This window comes from Canis lupus, chromosome 32 (genome assembly GCF_011100685.1).
Source record: "Canis lupus familiaris isolate Mischka breed German Shepherd chromosome 32, alternate assembly UU_Cfam_GSD_1.0, whole genome shotgun sequence".
Taxonomy (NCBI): domain Eukaryota; kingdom Metazoa; phylum Chordata; class Mammalia; order Carnivora; family Canidae; genus Canis; species Canis lupus.
This window is the reverse complement of record NC_049253.1, coordinates 35,615,869-35,638,410: the sequence shown is the minus strand read 5'-3', so window position 1 is coordinate 35,638,410 and position 22,542 is coordinate 35,615,869. Positions and strand designations below refer to the sequence as shown.

General features: G+C 38.9%; 1 pseudogene; it reads left to right on the top strand.

Moving 5' to 3' along the window:
• Window positions 1-430: 430 nt before the first annotated feature.
• On the top strand, window positions 431-1,436 carry LOC487822 (annotated as a pseudogene).
• The last annotated feature ends 21,106 nt before the right edge of the window (window positions 1,437-22,542 follow it).

Genomic DNA, 22,542 nt, shown 5'->3' with positions numbered 1-22,542 from the left:
GTGCAGAAGAATGAAACTAGACCATTCTCTTACACCATACACAAAGATCAACTCAAAATGGATGAAAGATCTAAATGTGAGACAAGAATCCTTCAAAATCCTAGAGGAGAACACAGGCAACACCTTTTTTGAACTTGGCCACAGTAACTTCTTGCAAGATGCATCTATGAAGGCAAGGGAGACAAAAGCAAAAATGAACTATTGGGACTTAAGCAGGATAAAAAGCTTCTGCACAGCAAAAGAAACAGTCAACAAAACTAAAAGACAACCTACAGAATGGGAGAAGATATTTGCAAATGACGTATCAGATAAAGGGCTAGTATCCAAGATCTATAAAGAACTTATGAGGCAGATTCTGCGCCAGAGGAGATGCACGCAGCTAACATTGTCTTCTTCACAGGACTCTTAAAGCCAGTTGTCACATGGCACAATGGCGACTCTTACAGTAAAACTGATTGCACCAGTTGCAGAAGAAGAGGCAGCGATCCCAAACAATAATATCACTGTAGTGTGTGTTGGAGAAGTTGGTATGGCATGTGTCATCTGCATTCTGGGACAGTCTCTGGCTGATGAACTTGCCCTTGTGGATGTTTTAGAAGATAAACTCAAAGGAGAAATGATGGATCTACAGCATGGGAGCTTATTTCTTCAGACACCTAAAATTGTGGCAGATAAAGATTACTCTGTGACTGCCAAATCTAAGATTGTGGTGGTGACTGCAGGAGTCTGCCAGCAGGAGAGAGAGAGCTGCCTCAATCTGGTGCAAAGGAATGTTAATGTTTTCAAATTCATTATTTCTCAGATAGTCAAGTACAGTCCTGGTTGTATCATAATTGTGGTCTCCAACCCAGTGGATATTCTTACATTGGTTACCCGGAAACTAAATGGACTACCCAAGCACCGTGTGAATAGAAGTGGGTGTAATCTGGATTCTGCTAGATTTTGCTATCTTATGAATGAAAAACTCGGCATTCATCCCAGCAGCTGCCATGGATGGATTTTGGGAGAACATGGCGACTCAAATGTGGCTGTGTGGAGTGGAGTGAATGTGGCAAATGTTTCTCTTCGGGAACTCAATTCAGAAATGAGAACAGAAAACAACAGTGAAAATTGGAAGGAAGTGCATAAGATGGTTGTTGAAAGTACCTAAGAAGTCATCAAGCTAAAATGATATACCAACTGAGCTATTGGATTCAAGTGTGGCTGATCTCATTGAATCCATGTTGAAAAATCTCTCCAGGATTTATCCAGTGTCAACAATGGTGAATGGCATGTATGGTATCGAGAATGAAGTTTTCCTGAGTCTTCCATGTATCCTGAACACTCGGGGCTTAACCAGTGTGATCAACCAGAAGCTGAAGAATGATGAGGTTACCCAGCTCAAGAAAAGGGCAGATACCTTGTAGGACATCCAGAAAGACCTAAAAGATCTGTGACTTCTGGCTTCTAGGCTGTAGAAATGTAAAACTATGATGTGATTAACTGTGAGCCTTTAACTTTTCATCCACTATACATGGATCACAGTTTGCTTTTATTTTCCTAAATATGTGAATCCAGGCTCACAGAATCAAAGCCCAAGCTTGGCTTAATACTTACAATATAAGCCTTGAACAAATAAATTAACTATTATAGTGTGAAAAAAAAAGAACTTATGAAACTCAACACCCAAGAAACAAACAATCCAATCATGAAATGGGCAGAAGACATGAGCAGAAATTTCATCAAAGGAGACATAAACATGGCCAACAAGCACATGACAAAATGCTCCGCATCACTTGCCATCAGGGAAATACAAATCAAAACCACAATGAGATACCACCTCACACCAGTGAGAATGGGGAAAATTAACAAGGCAGGAAACAACAAATGTTGGAGAGGATGTGGAGAAAGGGGAACCTCTAACACTGTTGGTGGGAATGTGAACTGGTGCAGCCACTGTGGAAAACAGTGTAGGAGTTTCCTCAAACAGTTAAAAATAGAGCTAACCTACAACCCAACAATTGCACGACTGGGTATTTACCCCAAAGATACAGATGCAGTGAAATGCCGGGACACTTGCACCCCAATGATCATAGCAGCAATGTCCACAATAGCCAAACTGTGAAGGAGCCTTGGTGTCCATCGAAAGAAGGAAGATGTGGTCTATATATACAATGGAATATTACTCAGCCATCAGAAAGGACCAATATCCACCATTTGCTTCAACGTGGATGGAACTGGAAGGATTTATGCTGAGTGAAGTAAATCAATCGGAGAAGGACAATCATCATATGGTTTTACTCATATGGGTAATATAAGAAATAGTGAAAGGAATTAAAAGGAAAAGGAGGGAAAATGAGTGGGACAAATTAGAGAGGAAGACAAACCATGCGAGACTCCTAACTCTGGAAAATGAACAAAGGGTAGTGGAAGGGGATGTGGGTTGGGAGATGGGGTAACTGGGTGACGGGCCTTGAGGAGGGCACTTCATGGAATGAACACTCAATGTTATACTATATGTTGGCAAATTGAACTTCAATAAAGAAAATAATTAAAAAATAAAAAATAGAAGTTTCCACAATTAGGGTGGCAATAAAAGAATATCCATGATCATGATGGAAAAGAAACTAAAACATTTTAATAAGATCGTATTTGATGCCAGAGGATAACAAAGGAAAATACACAAAGAAAAAAAAAACCTCAATGTAGAGAATCTGGACTGTAAATAATGATTTTTGTTTCTGGAGCTTAAGTTGTTCATCCTATCCAGAATGACTGGCTTCCAAGAGAGAGATTCTCTTCAGCACCGACCACTCAATAACCCAAACTTTCAAATTTAGTTCCCTCCCTGGAGACAGCCCTCTTTCCCTGTCAATAGCACCATTCTAGAGGGTACCTACCTTGTGACCTATGAATCCCTGACTTAACTCTCATGAAGTAAGTCACAGCAGGACAATCACCATCATGAAATCACGGGACAATCCCAACTTTTGTACCAGAGCTACACATATACAAAACTCAAGGAGGAGCAATTTTCTTATAAGGACCAATTTAAGTAACTGTCAATTGATGATACTTACAAGTCAATAAGAACACACAATTATTACTCAAGTAAATAACATTTTTAACTCGAAGTCAGTGAAACATAACGGAAGTCTTGACTAGGTCATTAGAGAGATAGAGATAGCTAGACAAAGATACAGATGTATCTGACTGCTCTGGAATTTGGAAGGACTCAAAGCTAGTTAATTTTCATTTGTGAAAAATCAAACAATTGTTTAGCCATATCAGGTCGATAGCTAAAGTGCTTATTGATGGGATTAAGGTAGTGAATGGTTGCTCTCATTCAACTATTTTCTGAACACTTGAAGCCGACACTTTTGGAGCCCAGTGCTACATCTCCTCCGTTCATTTCGGCTTAAGCTGCTGTTGTGGCAGACAGATCTGGAACAAGATCCACATCTCCCCACCCTCCTCAAGTCCCTGCCGTATCACTCCACCTTGCCTCATTCTGCTTGTGCAGAGGAAGCCCAGAAGTTGGGGGGGGGGGGGTAATTCTCCCAAGGGTGACCCTCATCAATTGAGGAGAAAATTTCACATGACAAATGACCTGGCCTGGAGGAACAATTCTGAGTGCCTTCTATATGGCTCCTCAGAGGACTCACTGTAGAATGAAGCTCCAGTTACACACAACAGAAACCAAATTAATAGTATACCCTTTATAGATTTTCCTTCCCTCTCACACTTTCCTAACTTCTAACCACACCTCCATCCTCACTCCAGCCAAAGAAACTAGCAGCACCCACAGGGCTTGTCTCAGCCTTTCTCAGGGAACCCACATTAGCATAGTATCTGTATATGAAGATGATTGTCATTAAACAGTCCATTTTAATACCTGAAAAAAGGGCAATTTGTCATAATAACAATTAGTAAAGTTAACCACAGGCAACATGACTGTTATTAACCAAGAAAAGAAAAATATCTTTTGTCCATTAAGAATGGTTTTGTGAGAAAGCAAAATCATAGAAGAATGACTAAAGGTACATCACAGTTCTATCAAAGTTGTGGGGATGTATACCTGACTTGGGAAAAAAGATGCAAATCTAACTGTAGATGTGATATTTGTGGAAGAGGAACTAAATTCATGAAAAAGTCCCAAAACATTTATAGTCATTGGCATTTCTAAGTAAGTATAAACAAAAAGGAAAAGCCTGCCAGGAAATTTCTGTGATTTAAAGGTAGGACAATGTCAAGTTAGGAATAATAGAGAACATCTTTCTTTTCATAACCATATTTTGTATTAATAAGGAGAAACACAAAGAGGAATCAAGCAGACAGAAATCAAAATATCACCTTTACCACTGAGACTTGCTAACAGGCCAGGGGCTTTCCTCATACTTACTCATTAAATCACAGCCAACAACTTACCACACACACCTCGAGTGGAGGGGTCTACAACTCTAAAACTTACGGCAGGAAGAGTCAAATCCTAAGTGTGTTTTCTCTGTACAGCTAGATCCCAAAAGAAACAGGAGTCAAGACGTATCAACCATGCTTGCCTAGTTTCTCCTTTCAAACCCAACTATCAAATAAGTTGCTCATTCTTCTCTAAGGGGGGAGCAAGGACATGGGCAGAGGCCATGAATGTCACCTGAATTAAATACAGGCATACCCTATTTTACTGCACTTTGCTTTACAGTAATTGAAGGTTTGTGGCAACTCTGAACTGAGCAAGTCTATTGGCACCATTTTTCCAATAACATTTGCTTACTTAGTGTCTCTGTAACACATTTTGGTAATTTTCACAATATTTCAAACTTTGTCATTATTATTATATTTGTTATTGTGCTCTGTGATCAGCAATTATGACTCACTAAAGCTCAAATGATGGTTGCCATTTTTTAGCAATAAAGTATTTTTCATTGAGATATGTAGTTTTTAGATATAATGCTATTGTACACTTAGTAGACTTTCGTATAGTGTAAACATAATTTTTTAAGATTTTACTGATTTCACAGAGAGAGTGTGTGTGCGCGCATGCACTCTGGGGGTGGGGAGTTGGGGAGGGGCCAAGAAGAAGGGAGGTGGGAAGGGAGAGGAAGAGTCAGAGTCCACACTGAGCCTGACATTGGAGTTCATTCCCACAACCACGAGATCAGGACCTAAGCCGAAACCAAGAGCCAGATGCTCAAACAACTAATCCACTCGGAGGCCTCAAACATAGTTTTATATGCACTAGAAAACCAAAAAATTCATTTGATTCACTTTATTGTGATATTTCCTTTTAATTATAGTGGTCTAGAATCAAACCCACAATATCTCTGAGATATGACTATTCCTTCCTTGTAGAATGAGACTTCAGGAGTGGGGGAAAAGCAAAAATACCCACTCCCAATAGCTGGGAAAGAAGTTTCTCTGTGTCAGTCACTAACTGATATATCACACAATCTCCTACAATGCTCACCATTCTGCATTTAGTTTCTATGAAAAAAAAAGAAAGTACTTGTTAAGGTGAATTTGAGTATAACATGGGAGACTACAAAGTAAATATAGCCCTTTATTAGCTACCTGAAAAATTACTTAAGAATGAGTTACTCTGAATTCTTTCATTTGAATTGGAGTTCCTTGCATGTATTTGGATTGGGATTCCTAGACAGAAGTACAAAGATTCTGAAGGACAACACTCAACCAAATGGAGACAGACTGGATAAAAGCCTTGGCTTTTCTTGTCTTTTGCAGAAAAAAGTTTATGTGTATTCTGTGTGACTCTGCAGAGTGCTGGGCTTCATTCATAGCAATAACCAGTTCAATAACACATCTGATAACCAAGATACTCACCTTTGATTTTTGACCAATAGTGAATATCATCTAGTTTCAATAATTACCATTAAAAGGTAAATGAGAAATTATATTGGATATGAATGTGTTAACACTAAAAGTCATTAGAAGTCACTCACATTTATAACAGGGGGAAGAAAGCTTAAGGAGGCATTGGCATTTCATAGGCATTTAAAATTTAAGAAATCCTCATCAATAGCTAATATTGAAAGATTTTTTAATGTCCAAGGAACTTTAGTGCATCAAGAAAAATATTCCTAACATCCAAATTATTTACCCAATGGAAATATTAAAATGTAATAATCCTTCAAGAATTAAAAATTAACATTCTTATAAATATCTACACTATATTGCTTAATTAATAAGCCAACATTTCCCCCAAACATCTGAACATTGATTATAAACTTATTTGTTGAAATTATTCTAAAACTTAATTTAAATCTATTTATACCAGAATCTCATATATTACTATATTAGAATCTCTTAATGCCTTAAACATCTTAGGAAATAGAGAAAATACATGCACAAAAGTAACAGTGATATGAATTTATTGCACCTGCACTAAAACCAGTTAAATTTTTTCAGATATATAAAATCCTTACATTTTCTTTCTTTATTAGCTCTTTTCTTATCCTAATGCACATTCTTATTCTTATATATGAGTGAGTTTAGCAGATGTATCTTCCTAGTAGAAACCTCAACAGACACAAATGAAAAAAGTTTTGTCTCTAGCACAAATAACAAACTCTGGATCATCTGCCAGTCTATTTCTGTTTGGACATGGGATAAGGATGCACTTAAACTTCATTTCTTTGGCATTATCATTGTTGGTATATTGATTATCCATTATCTATTAGCGAGCAACAAATTACTCTGAAACTTAGTGGCTTATGATACGATTTGCTATCTCACAGTTACTGTAAGTCAGGAATCTGGGCATGGCTTAGCTGGGTCCTGTGGTTCAAAGTCTCTCACACAGCTGCAAATAAGGGGTCTGTTATCCAGGAGTGCAGTTATCACAAGGCTCAAGTGAATGATCCCTCAAACTTATTCATTTGGCTGTTGGTAGAATTCAGTTCTTTACTGACTGTTGGGAATAGTACTTTACTGACTGTTGGGAACTCTATAGAGCAGCTCACAACTTGACAGTTTGGCTGTCAAGAGCCAATACTGGCTCTTGGGGTTGGCTTCATCAGAGCAAACAAGCCAATAAAGCCAGAGAGAGACCATGAATGACGGCGCCAGTTTTAAAAGACTTTTTAAAACATAATCTAGGAAATAATATCTCATCACTTTTGTTTTAGTCTATTCATTAGATGTAAGTAAGTTGGCAAGGCCAGATCACACAAGGATGTGAACACTAGGAGACAAGAATCATCTAGAAAGGATGCTTACAATTAGAAATTTATTGATATCTGTATCTCAGATAGTCAGTAGGGCCATCTACAAGTCTCATCACCTAGTTAAAGAATAATTATGTAAAAAAATAATAAATTATGTGAATGTAAATCTCCTTTGTAGGAAATTCAACTAATCTGTCATTTCAGTATACACAGGCAATTTTTCTACTGTCTACTTTGTTATTGTGTATGACCACCGATCATACACCAGTATTATACTGATCATTTGTTCTACTCACTGTTCTCTATATTCAAAATTCATATGCTTAATAGAAGAAGCAAATCTTTCCTCTACTTTTCAAAATAAATAAAAAATAATCCTACTCTGCTACATTGTCTTCCTTTTGGTTTTCAAACTTTTCATACTTATAACTCTTTTTGACACGTGATTATGAATTCATAGGCTTTCATACATTCAATTATGTCAATTAATGATCATTATTACTGTGTTTTGATGCTCAAATTTTCATAACTTAGATGTTATTAGATATCTTCTTTGTCTTTTTAGTCTTTATCCCTTGACATTCTTAAAAATTTCTTTGTTGTCTAACAAAAACTGTACATTTCAGACTTGCTGTTTCCAATCCTAACTTTTTCCTACTTGAAGACATGGAGGTAACCACCCTCAGATGTGGTTCTCTCAGTGGAAACTAGTGTAAGAAACAAAATTCTAAGCATTTGTTTGTGCTGTTGTAGGACAGAATGCTAATATTGTTACCAAATCTTAGAAAAAGACATGGGAAAAGAATTCCTTTTTAGAATCAGGTTTCAAATTTTAATTTAATATTATCTTACCTTTTATTTTTTTATTTATTTTTTATTTTTTTATCTTACCTTTTAAAAATGAAGCTCTGCAAACCACTAGGAGTTTTCCCTATATGAAAGGCAACCAGGTAAGTAAACCTTACCATTCAATTTCCTAAACAGGAAATGAAGAACTTCCTGATTTAGTCTAAGCAACTCAGGTCTACAGGATTGTAAGAATTCAAACTCATTTCTGGTCAATAAAAATTGTTGAGCAATCTTTTTGTGCATCCTCTCCATTTCTCATTATTTTGTGCATTCCATCTTTTTCTCTGTGATTTAGCAGCCTCTCAGTAATCTATTGTGCAAACTTTTTGCTCTCTCAACTCCTATCTACTTAAAACTGCTTTTAAATACAGAAAGAAGTCTATACAGAATTTCCACAACCCCACAAACTGTTGTTGGTATTGCAGAAGCACATCACCATTTCCAGCCCTTCTTTTTTTTTTTTAAGATTTTATTTATTTATTCATGACAGTCACAGAGAGAGAGAGAGAGGCAGAGACATAGGCAGAGGGAGAAGCAGGCTTCAAGCAGAGAGCCCGATGTGGGACTCGATCCCAGGTCTCCAGGATCGCGCCCTGGGCCAAAGGCAAGGGCTAAACCGCTGCGCCACCCAGGGATCCTCCAGCCCTTCTAAATACAGACCCCACTTTTCTGTCATTTATAGCATCTCTTCTGATCAACCATCATCCCACTATTCATTCTACACTTTAAAAGATGTACATCATTATAAGAACAGAAGCTAGAGGGATACCTGGGTGGCACAGTGATTGAGTGTCTGCCTTTGGCTCAGGTCATGATTGTGGGGTCCTGGGATTGAGTCCCACATCAGGCTCCCTGCATGGAACCTGCTTCTCCCTCTGCCTATGCCTCTGCTTCTCTCTGTGTGTCTTTCATGAATAAACAAAATATTAAAAGAAAAAGAATGGAAGCTAGAATAAAATATATATGCATTTACATGCATGTATGTTCACGTGAAATGTTTTTTACATACTTTATGAAGCAAACATTGCTATTTGGCTGAGTCAATATACACTTCTATTCCCCTCCTCTCCTGCTGCTTTCCATCATAGTGAGTAGGAAAATGAAATACTTCAATAGTCATCAATACAATTAAGCCATGTGCCACAGTTCCAGGGGAATGAGATGGGAGTTGCTAAATCTAGATGCAACTGAATGCTTGTCTTAGAACATTCTTCTACAGACACCAAAACTAAGACAGCAATGAGATGGTGTACTATAGTACTACAGCAACACAATGAGACTTACCCCTGGCAAATTAGGATGGGATTCATGCCGGAGAAGATACACTGGTTTATGCAACATCCCAGAGATTTGAGAGCAAGGGGACAGTAGTAATGATATGACCTGTGGAGGTGTTTGGGTGTTGTTGGGCCATCAAAGTGGTAAAGGAAAAAAATCACAAGGTCATATCAGGCACCTGTCAACTCAAGACATAGTGTGAAAGCCACTGGTCTGTTGTAGCAGTATTTACAGACTTTTCATCTTCAGGAGCCAGAAGGTAGAGTATGCTGAAAAATCAGGCTATAGGTCTTATTAGAAAAGGCACAGTTACAAATAAAAGCTGAATTTACAATTCCCTGGCAAATCCTCATGCTAAATTTATTGCCCTAATAGGAAAGAAAGGGACCTAAAATCTGAAATAAGAACTTCTGGGTATGCACACATATGAACCCTGAATGCTAAATCTTCTAAAACTCTGTAGCAAAAGCAACTCTCTCCCTCCTTAGCTGGAGACCATGAAAAGTCCTCACCTAAGGCAGATGCCCCATAAGATGATCTCTGCCTCCCTCCAGATCTGCCCCCACTTTTGCTCATGGCTTCTAGATGAGTGGCTTCCAAACTAGCTTGCATCAGCATCCTTTGAAGTGCATATGAAATCACAGAATACTGAACTCCCAACCACAGAATTTCAGATTCAGTAGGTCTATGATGGGACATGGGAATCTTATTTTCTAACAAAATCCCAGGTGAGGCTAATGCTGCTTGGTCTGGAGATCAGTTTCTACAACCACCATTTTAGCATAATATTCAGGAAAAACTTTCAGCCCATCCCCATTTGGGAAGTACTATCTCTGTTGGAAAGAAAGATGTTATTTACCAAAAAAAGGCCAAATAACCTGACTAATGTGTATAGTGAGAACCAACAAAACATGCCCCAAAATGGATATTAGGGTTTAGGATGGAAGAGGAGCAGGTATAGAGCAGTTTTCGGTTTGTTGATCCACAGACACTCTCCTGTGACTCAGAACAAAGATGCTTTGAGCCAATCCTATGCTGCTGGGGTAGCTGCTTAAAATGTGGAGATGATACTAACCTATAGTAAATGAGATAGAACTGCCTTGGGAAAGTATTGATGATGGAGTCAAAAGGCTCAGAGAAAAGGACGTTAAAATGGATTTATTATATATGACCAGAGAACACATTAGCTATATTCTGCATAAGGGCCTTAACAATGCTCCTTTCATTAGAGCAATAAGGAAGGCATCAGTATCACATCACTGAGTAGAAGTGGCTGCTCTTTTTAAGTCAGAGATAATAGCATGGCATACTCTAGTGGCACTGGGTCCCCTAGTTTCAATGGGGGAAGATAGGATTCCAAAATAGGACAGACCAGGTGGTAGCACTTAATTTCCAGAAGCAAGATGGACATACAGACAGTGAAACTCAAATGACAATGAGAGCTCTTCACTCACAAGGACCATATGGCAACAGCTAATATACCTTGGAGTTCCAAGAGGCAACCTTGACAGAAAATATGGATATTGCTTCACCTATATAACGAAAAAAAAATCAAGAGTAAATAAGCAGAAGGTTGGTGTCAGCCACTGCAATTAAATGTCATGATCCTTCACCCAGGTTCCAGATCCAGGCCAGTGCTCAGACCCAGCTCCCATTGATCAAAGGGAAAGCCAAACTCCTTGAGGAAGGAACCTGCACACTACAAGTATATATAATAGTGATTTCCCCTTATACTTCACCAGAATAACCCATAACCATTTCCAAAAGAATTTTTACAGTGATGAAAGTAAAATGGGACACCTGGGTGGCTCAGCGTTGAGCATCTGCCTTCGGCTCAGGGCATGAGCCTGCAGTCCTGGGATCGAGTCCCACGTCAGGCTCCCTGCATGGAGCCTGCTTCTCCCTCTGCCTGTGTCTCTGCCTCTCTCTTTCTCTCTCATGAATAAATAAATTAAAAATATTTTTAAAAAAGAAAGTGAAATACCCCAAAATCTACAAGGTTATTGGATAAAAACTGAGATAGTACTAATACATTGCAAACATTTTATAATGAAGTAAATAAGACACACAATCAGTGGATCTCCTATCCTACCAGATACAGCATTATCCAGAAGCTACAAGCCTAAAAAAACACTAGAATGACCTCTGAAGGTGAAGCCTATTGCTAAATAGGGTTGACATCCAGTCACACTAGTTGCTGTCCTTCAAGGTGAGCTATATCTTTGAAACTATGGCAATTATATGATGCTGAATCCATGGCAGTGGGAATGGCCTCCCATACCATTACCCCTTATGACTTATTTGAAGGAATGTAAGCTCTTAAAAAAAAGATTTATTCATTTATTTGAGAGAGTGAAGAAGAGGGGGAGAGGGAAAGAGAAAGAATCCTCAACCAGACTCCCACTGAGCATGGAGCCCAACAGAGTGCTGCATCCCAGGACCCTGAGATCATTATCTGAGCTGAAATCAAGAGTCAGATGCCCAACCAACTGAGCCACCCAGGTGCCCTTAATGTCAGCTCTTACAAGAACTCCCAAGTTCTTCTACCAGGAGATACAGTAAGTTTTCCAATAAACCTAAAGCTGCAGCTGTCACTTATCTGTTTCCAATAGAGAAAAACTACTATATTACCCGATTATCATTCTCAGTAGCTATACTGGCTGGTATCAAATAGAAAAAATACGTCTGGAATTCAGGAAATTCACTGACATGCCTCTCAGGGCCTACATTCTTGTTAGTAACAACAAATAGAAAAAAAAGCAGAAAATTACAGCAACCACAGCCAGACAAAGGCATAGTAACTAGGAGCTCAGACTCCTTAGGGATGAAGGTTTGGAATACTTGAGTGAGCAAAAATGTTGTCCACAGGTGAGGAGAATCTACAATATGTAATAGAGGAGGAAAATAAATAAATTTCAGTTATAGCCACAGCATAAGAACAGAAATGGGATCTGTAATTTGTCCCACTAGCCCTTTTATGTCAAATACTTTACTTGGGGGTATAGCTATTATTTTGTTTTTGGTTTTTTTTTGTTTTGTTTTTTTTTGAAGTTGTGACCAGCCACAAATTTGAAGAATCAGTGACAGGACAGAATAAAGTCATCATAGGCCATGAGTTATCAAGAGTTACAGTAGACTATAACAGATGCTGATGATGCCCCAGCCATATCCCTATAATGCCAGCCTGAATTCCAACTGCAGCATTTTCATCTCTTTTTGCCTGGTGGCTTTCTCTGACCATCAAAGCCTGCTGCTCTGCTTCCACACACTGTGAACAGAAAATTCTTGAAAATGAATGCCCCACAAGATCAACCGTCAACCAATGACTGGTGGACATGGTATATAAATACCCCAATTCCCTGCTGCCTTGGATGGTATAACTATGTTATGAGGATTATGTTCTATCTCCTCTGTTTCAAACCACATCATGAGTCACTGGATAATACATTCTATCATGGTTTTCCTCCCTTCCTGGTCTCATTTCCCCTACTGCTGTTACCATTGATTCTTTCCCAAATATGTGACTCGAATATGTATTTCTGGGGCTGCTTCTGAGGAGGAATCCATATTAAGATATACAAGTAAGCAGAATGGGAGGTAAACAATCTCTTCTCTTTTTCATTTGAAAGTCCAGCAGATCACCACCTAAGGTGCCCATCATCAACTCAGAAAAACTCACGGAGATTAGAAACTGGTGTAACACTTGGGCAACATAGCGGCCAAGGAATAAGCACCTTTGAGTCTTTTTCTGTGGAGTCTATAAGAGATTTAGAAACTGTTGTGAAGTAAAGCTAGGAGCCAGAAGGCCCACTAGGAGGACATGAGAAATAAGCAGCATCACTGTTGAAGCTGCTGAGGCTCAGCAATTCCACAAAGATAAGGTGGAGCTATCTCTGTAAATGGTGGATCACCACGCCCTGGTCATATCCAGAGACCAGACCACAGGTTTCATTAGCCTCAGACTTCTGTTAAGTGAGTCCATGAAGGTGCCTATGATGAGGAGGGACAGGGAGCATTGCCCAGAGCTCAGAGAAAACCCAAACCCCCACAAAGCTCAATCTCCTCATTTCCCAAGACCAACAGGACATGAAACATCTAGGTGGGTCAGAGATTGAGTGTCTTCCTTTGGCTCAGGTCATGATCCCAGGGTCCTGGGATTGAGTCTCGCATTGGGCTCCCTGTGGGGAGCCTGCTTCTCCCTCTGCCTATGTCTCTGCCTCTCTCTTTCTCTAGATCTCTCATGAATAAATAAAATATTTTTAAAAAGACCATCAGGGCATATAAGACTTCTTAAATCCAGTTATCATCCTTCCAATAGGATAGAAGAGGGGGAGCCCTTATAAGCTGAACTTTGAAATGTCTGAATACACAAAATTAGATCACTTAAAACCAAGAGACAGATACTTTTAATTGGCTAGTTTAGATTCTGCTATGGTACAATCCATATAACCCAGGAAAGCGGAGCTGAAAAGGAAGATTTTTATATTAATGTCACCCCCATTACATAGATGCAAAAAGTAACTGGATCCACACTTTACCTCATTTATTAAGGGAAATATGTTTTTGATAACTAATTTTAAAACTATGCAGCCCTGGGGATCCCTGGGTGGCGCAGCGGTTTAGCGCCTGCCTTTGGCCCAGGGCGCGATCCTGGAGACCCGGGATCGAATCCCACGTCGGGCTCCCGGGGCATGGAGCCTGCTTCTCCCTCTGCCTATGTCTCTGCCCCTCTCTCTCTGTGTGTGACTATCATAAATAAATAAAAATTAAAAAAAAAAACTACGCAGCCCTGAAGTACATCAAGAAGTATATGAATATACACCTTCCAGAGATGTAGAGAAAACAGAAGGCACATGCATCAGCTCAGTAGGCTGCATGGACAAGGAAAGTCCTTGGATGTATCCAGCCACACCCACCTGAGACCAGCAAAGAGGTGACATTGTGTGTTAAAGGATGCTGGACCTCGGAGAACCTGAAAGGGCCAGAAAGCCAAAAAACAAATAATAACTGCCCCTGTCCCTTCTCCTTCTCCCTGGAAACTCTTTTCCTACCACTTCCCCTGTAGTTCTCCTATGTCTTCTCTTAACAATTCATAATTAAGCCACTGTGAGCCAAAATGTTATTAAGAAAGACAATCTCACACAAAGGGAATTTTTAGGTACCTCAGATCTGAAGAAGTTCATTCAGAAGAAGTGTGTGTGTATAAAAAATATATTTTTTTTTTCCACAGGGCTGGAAAGAGCCCTGCTGAACCTCCTCTGCGTGTTTAGATTTCTTTTCTAAAGAAAATAAATATATAAGAAATATATATTAAATATAATATATATTTAATATATTTATATATTAAATACAATATATAATAAATATAAAAGAAATATATATACAATATGTATGTGGAGTCTTATGTATGTATACTATATATATAAATATATATATATATATTGTGTTTTAAAAATATGTATTTGGGGGGGGTGCCTGGGTGGCTCAGTCAGTTTAACATCTGCCTTAGGCTCAGGTCATGATCCTGGGGTCCTGCATAGTGGGGACCCTGCTTCTGCTTCTCCCTATGCCTCTCTCCCTGCTTGTGCTGTTTTGCACATACACTCTCTGTCAAATAAATAAATAAAATCTTTTAAAAATATATGTATTTTTAAGCCTCTAAGGGTCCTAACACAGAAACTGAAAGAGGAATATTGGGATCTCAGGGGTTAACTTGTTCACCCTCTGTTAGCCTGAGATTCAAACCTGTGTCAGTATAAATAAAGATGCCTTAAATCACAACTGTAGAGTACTTTGTAAAGTGCCATATAAACAAGAGTACTCTTACTAGAAATCTAAAATAGAAAAGACAATATAACATGACATTTCTTTTACAGACTCAGTATGATAATGAGTATGGGAAAAATTAAAAGTGAATATTTGGTCTTCCATAGGGCTAGGAAGTAGGGAAATGTTGATGATGAGGGAATAAGGGGTATCACTAAAGCCTCTGTCAAGGACAGCAGTAACGTAAAGTAATTAAAGCCCAGTTTCAACACCAGATGGGTTTGGATTTTAATCCCAGCTCTGCCACCTGCTACCTGTGCTATCTTGAGCAATTTATTTAACCTTTCTGAGAATTAACTGAATGTTTTGCAGATTAACTGAGATCATATAAAGTTTCTGGAGCATCATAGATGCCCAATAACTATTAATCTTTCTACCCCATTCAAACCCACTTCCCACAACGAGGAGATGGAAGGAGTAGAACCCTGGGCAAATAAAACTGAAAGTACAGAGGGAAAAAGCCGAGATCCAGGCAAAAGTACAGAATAAAAGAGTGAAAGATAAAATACTTTACAGAAGGCTTTGTAGCATATGCATTCTGATAAATCAGAGTAAATGTTTATGTCTAGTCTGAGAAGCCAAGTATTCACATTATTATAACACCCTTTAGATCATCTCCTACTTCCTCAACAACCTCTGGAATCCATATGACACCAGTGTCCAAACTGGGGACTCTGCTAAAATGATGATTCCCCAGCCCCATGCCCAGAGGTTGTGATTCAAAATATCCTTCTGCATTTTTACAAAAGAGACTAATATTTTGAAACAATAACTGAGATTTCTCTCCCCATTTATCACTCCTATCACCACATTTTCTTGTTGTCCTTTCCCTATTCAGTCAGGCAGCATTATCTCAGGACAAAAAAATTAACAAGAATCTAATTATTAGTTTTCTTTCTAAAGATTTTATTTATTCATTTGCGAGAGAGAGAGTGAGAGTGTGCCTGAGCACAAGTGGGTAGGGGGCAGAAAGACAGGGGAAGCAGACTCTCCGCTGAGCCAGAAACCTGGTATGGGGCTCAATCCCAGGGCCTGGAGATCATGGCCTGAGCTGAAGGCAGCTGCTTAGCCATCTGAGCCACCCAGCGCCTCCAGTTATTAGTTTTCAAGAGAAATTTTAATTCCACTGAGCCCACAACTTTAAGAGATGGGGAACCTAGTTTGAACAGTAATAATCCAGGGACTTACAACATAGACAATGGAATTTGGGTAAGAGTCAGATAGCATCCCCATGCTCCCCAACCTCCAAACCAAGAGTAGATGAAATCTGCCCAATTACAGAAACAGAAACCTTGCAGAAGGAGAATAGAATTAGCCGTAATGTGAAATTCCTGGCAGCAAGAATCAAGTTTAGTGGACAATTAAGATCAAAGCTCTGATGCCATGGAATCATTAAAAAAACAATTTTGGAACTTAGATACAGCCTTAGGAAAAGGGGTGGAACATAATACTGAATATGAATAAATTTAAACCTACAATGACAAAACAATTCGTGAATTGCTTTAACTAAATGTCAGTAAATTAATATTTCTGTCATCTATTGGGGATAGTGGCTCTAAGCATAAATTAAATTCAGGTACATGAAAATTTTATGTAAGTTATATTTCCCACAGATGTTGGGAATTGCATTACCTACTACATTTTTAAAAGCTACCTAGGTACTTTTGATGCAGGTGGCCTGCAAACCACACATTGAGAAATATCATGAACTCTGAGTAATTCTAAGTCCCCTGCAGTACAGATCTTCAGTATCTCTTCTAAAATAATACCTACTTCATAGAATTAAGGTAAGAATTTAATGAAATAATACTCGTTACTTGGCATTTAGTAAGTTATCAATGATTAATACATGCTATTAGCAGTGAAATATTTCTTACTTCTTCCTGATATTTTCCTCAATATTGAAAGACCTTAATTAGTGCAACTGCTGTTGTCTTTATTTTTTAAAAAGATTTTATATATTTGGGCAGCCCCGTGGCCCAGCGGTTTAGCTCCACCTTCGGCCTAGGGCATGATCCTGGAAACCCGGCATCGAGTCCCACGTCGGGCTCCCTGCATGGAGCCTGCCTCTCCCTCTGCCTGTGTCTCTGCCTCTCTCTCTTTCTGTGTCTCTTATGAATAAAAAATAAAATCTAAAAAAAACACAGAGAGACAGAGAGGCAGAGAGAGAAGCAGGCTCCATGCAGGGAGCCCAACATGGGACTGAATCCTAGGGTCTCCAAGTTCAGGCCCTGGACTGAAGGCGGCACTAAATCTCTGGGCCACCAAGCTGCCCTGCTGTTGTCTTTAAAAAAACATCACTCCATCTATCCCAGGGAGTGAAATGACTTATCTGACTGGTAGATTTGGGAAGAATAAACTGGAGTTGTCACGTCAGTTCTTTTCCTGTTTCCTCTTGGAAAACTGTTGCTAGTAGCTTCCTACTGGGAACATGCCACCCATGTCTCCCTGAGAGACAAACTCTATCCCTATGGTGCAGTTCCGTATGCTCCAGCACTATTTGTTCTTGGGCAATTCTACTCACTTGGAGTGCTGTAAAAAGGTTGACTTACTTAATCTTCACATGATATAACTTACCCTATCTAGGCAAAAGAGATGCTATTTTGGCCTATAACTATAACTTTTTGCATTAGTATATTTGTTCAAAATTTAGGTAGTGAAGAAAATGGCTACATCACGTGAGTTTCCAAGGAATTCCAGTATTTTTTTTTTGGTTTATTTTATTTAAGTTTGATTTGTCAGCATATAGTATAACACCCAGTACTCATCCCATAGTGGTCTCCTCAGTGCCCGTCACCCAGTTATCCCAATCCCCCCACACACCTCCCCTTACAAAACCCTTTGTTCATTTCCCGGAGTTATGAGTCTCCCTCTCTAACTTTTCCCACTCGGTCCTTCTCTTTTCCCTTATAATCCCTTTCACTGCTTCTTATATTCCTTGTATGAGTGAAACCATATGATGATTGTCCTTCAATTGACTTCCTTCACTCAGCATAATACTCTCCAGTTCCATCCATGTCAAGCAAATGGTGGGTATTCATCCATTTGATGGTTGAGTAATATTCCATTGTATATATAGACCACATCTTTATCCATTCATCTGTCAAAGAACATCGTGGCTACTTCCACAGTTTGCCTATTGTGGACATTGCTGCTATGAACATTGTGGTGCAGGTGTCCTGGAGTTTCACTGCATCTGTAACTTTGGGGTAAATACCCAGTCGTGCAATTGCTAGGTCATAGAATAGATCTATTTTTAACTTCTTGAGGAATCTCCACACAATTTTCCAGAGTGGCTGCACCAGTTCATATTCCCACCAACAGTGCAAGAGGGTTCCCCTTTCTCCACATCCTCTCCAACATTTGTGGTTTCCTGCTTTGTTAATTTCGCCATTCTCACTGGTGTGAGGTGGTATCTCATTGTTGTTTTGATTTGTATTTCCCTGATGGCAAGGATGCGGAGCATTTTCTCATGTGCTTGTTGGCCATGTGGAGGTCTTCTTTGAGATATTTCTTTTCATGTCGCTGCCCATTTCATGATTGGATTGTTTGTTTCTTTGGTGTTGAGTTTAATAAGTTCTTTATAGATCTTGGAAACTAGCCCTTTATCTGATACGTCATTTGCAAATATCTTCTCCCATTCTGTAGGTTGCCTTTTAGTTTTGTTGACTGTTTCTTTTGCTGTGCAGAAGCTTTTTATCCTGCTTAAGTCCCAATAGTTCATTTTTGCTTTTGTCTCCCTTGCCTTCATAGATGTATCTTGCAAGAAGTTACTGTGGCCAAGTTCAAAAAAGGTGTTGCCTGTGTTCTCCTCTAGGATTTTGAAGGATTCTTGTCTCACATTTAGATCTTTCATCCATTTTGAGTTTATCTTTGTGTATGGTGTAAGAGAATGGTCTAGTTTCATGCTTCTTCATATGGATGTCCAATTTTCCCAGCACCATTTATTGAAGAGACTGTCCTTTTTCCAGTGGATATTCTTTCCTGCTTTGTCAAATATCAGCTGAAAATAGAGTTGAGGGCCTATTTCTGGGTGGGTTCTCTATTCTGTTCCATTGATCTATGTGTCTGTTTCTGTGCCAGTACCACACTGTCTTGATGACCACAGCTTTGTCATACAGCTTCAAATCCGGCATTGTGATGCCCCCGGCTCTGGTTTTCTTTTTCAATATTCCTCTGGCTATTCGGGTCTCTCTGATTTCACACAAATCTTAAGATTATTTGCTCCAACTCTGTGAAGAAAGTCCATGGTATTTTGACAGGGATTGCACTGAATGTGTAGATTGTCCCTGGGTACCATAGAGATCTTCACAATATTTATTCTTCCAGTCCATGAGCATGCAGTGTTTTTCCATCTCTTTGTGTCTTCCTCAATTTCTTTCAGAAGTGTTCTGTAGGTTTTAGGGTATAGATCCTTTACCTCTTTGGTTGGGTTTATTCCTAGGTATCTTATGCTTTTGGGTGCAATTGTAAATGGGATTGACTCCTTAGTTTCTCTTTCTTCAATCTCATTGTTAGTGTATAGAAATGTCACTGATTTCTGGGCATTGATTTTGTATCCTGCCACACTGCCGAATTGCTGGATAAGTTCTAGCAATCTTGGGGTGGAGGCTTTTGGGTTTTCTATGCACAGTAACATGTCATCTGTGAAGAGGGAGAGTTTGACTTCTTCTTTACCAATTTAAATGCCTTTTATATCTTTTTGTTGTCTGATTGCTGAGGCTAGGACTTCTAGTATTATGTTGAATAGCAGTGGTGAGAGTGGACATCCCTGTCATGTTTCTGATATTAGGGGAAAGGCTCTCAGTTTTTCCCCACTGAGAATGACATTTTCTGTGGGCTTTTAATAAATGGCTTTTAAGATATTGAGGAACGTTTGCTCTATCTCTATAATCTGAAGCATTTTGATCAAGAATGGATGCTGTATTTTGTCAAATGCTTTCTCTGCATCTATTGAGAGGATCATAGGGTTCTTGTTTTTTCTCTTGTTGATGTGATCTATCACATTGATTTGTTTTACAAGTATTGAACCAGCCTTGCATCCCGGGGATAAATCCCACTTGGTCATGGTGAATAATCTTCTTAATGTATTATTGGATCCCATCGGCTAGTATCTTGGTGAGAATTTTTGCATCTGTGTTCATCAGGGATATTGGTCTATAATTCTCCTCTTTGGTGGGGTCTCTGTCTGGTTTTGGAATTAAGGTGATGCTGGCCTCATAAAAGGAGTTTGGAAGTATTCCCTCCCTTTCTATCTTTTGAAACAGCTTTAGTAGAATAGGTATTATTTCTTCTTTAAACGTTTGATGGAATTCCTCTGGGAAGCCATCTGGCCCTGGACTTTTGTGTCTTGGGAGGTTTTTGATGACTGCTTTAATTTTCTCACTGGTTATCGGCCTGTTCAGGTTTTCTATTTCTTCCTGTTCCAGTTTTGGTAGCATTTGTGGTTTTCCAGAAATGCATTCATTTCTTTAGATTGCCTAATTTTTTGGCATACAGCTATTCATAATATGTTTTTAAAATCATTTATATTTCCTTGGTATTGGTGGTGATCACTCCTCTTTTTTTTCATGATTTTATTTATTTGAGTCTTTTTTCTTTTTAATAAGGCTGGCTAATGGTTTATCTATCTTATTAATTCTTTCAAAGAACCAACTCCTGGCTTTGTTGATCTGTTCTACAGTTCTTCTAGTGTCTCTTTCACTGAGTTCTGCTCGAATCTTTATTATCTCCCTTCTTCTGCCTAGTGTAGGTTTTACTTGGTCTTCTTTCTCCGATTCCTTTGGGTGCAAGGTTAGCTTGTGTATTTCAGTTTTTTCCAATTTTTTGAGGGAGGCTTATATTGCAATGTGTTTCCCTCTTAGGATTGTTTTTACTGCATCCCTAAGATTTTGAATGGTTGTATCTTCATTTTCATTAGTTTCCATGAATCTTTTTAATTCTTCTCTAATTTCCTGGTTGACCGATTCATCTTTTAGTAGGATGCTCTTTAACCTCCATGTGTTTGAGTTTCTTCCAAATTTCTTCTTGTGATTGAGTTCCAGTTTCAAAGTATTGTGGTCTGAAAATATTCAGGGACAATCCCAACCTTTTGGTATCAGTTAAGACCTGATTTGTGATGCAATATGTGGTCTATTCAGGAGAAAATTCCATGTGCACTTGAGAATATGTATTCAGTTGTGTTCATATGGAAAGTTCTGTATATATCTGAAATCCATCTGATCCAGTGTATCTCTTAGGGCCATTGTTTCTTTGCTGATGTTCTGCTTAGAAGATCTGCCATTTGCTGAAAGTGCCGTGTTGAAGTCTCCTACTATTACTGTATTATTATCTAAGTATTTCCTTACCTTGATTATTATCTGATTGGTATACTTGGCAGCTCCCACATTAGGGGCATAAATATTCATGATTGTTAGATCTTCTTGTTGAATAGACCCCGTATGTATGATATAGTGTCCTTCTTCATCTCTTACTACAGTCTTTGAGATAAACTTTGATTTATCTGATATGAGTATTGCTACCCCAGCTTTCTTTTGAGGACCATTTGAATGGTAAATGGTTCTCCACCCCTTCATTTTCAGGCTCTAGGTGCCCTTAGGTCTAAAATGAGTCTGTTGTAGACAGCAAATAGATAGGGTCTTGCTTTTTTATCCAGTCTGAAACCCTGCATCTTTTGATGGGATCATTTAGCCCATTCATGTTGAGAGTAACTATTAAAAGATATGAATTTCATGTCATCGTATTACCTATTTAGTCTCTGTTTTTGTGGATTGTTTCTTTGGGCTCCTTCTTTCTTTTACAAGGGTCCCTCTTAATATTTCCTGGAGAGTTGGTTTGGTGGTCATATATTCTTTCACTTTCCACCTATTCTGGGAGCTCTTTATCTCTCCTTCTCTTCTGAATGGCAGCCTTGCTGGATAAAGTATTCCTGGCTGCATGTTCTTCTCATTTATGACTCTGAATATATCCAGCAGCCCTTTCTGGCCTGCCAGGTCTCTGTGGCAAGAGACACAGAGACCTATACCTGTTATTAATCTGATATTTCTCTCCATATAAGTTAAGAATCTCTTGTCTCATGCTTCTTTAAGACTTTTCTCTTTATCTTTGAAATTTGTAAGTTTCACTATTAAATGTTGAGGTATTGAATGGTTTTTATTGATTTGGGAGGGAAACCTCTCTATCTCTTCGATCTGAATGCCTGTTTCCTTCTCCAGATATGGGAAGTTCTCAGCTATGACTTGTTCAGATATATTTTGTGGTCCCCTCTCTCCCTCTCTTTCTCTCTCAGTCTTTTCTGGAATCCAAATGAGATGTATACTATTCTTTCTCAAGCTATCATTTATTTCCCTAAGCCTTTCCTGTGGGTTCTTAATTGTTTTTCTCTTTTTTCCTCAGCTTCCTTCCTTACCATCAACTTGTCTTCTGTGTC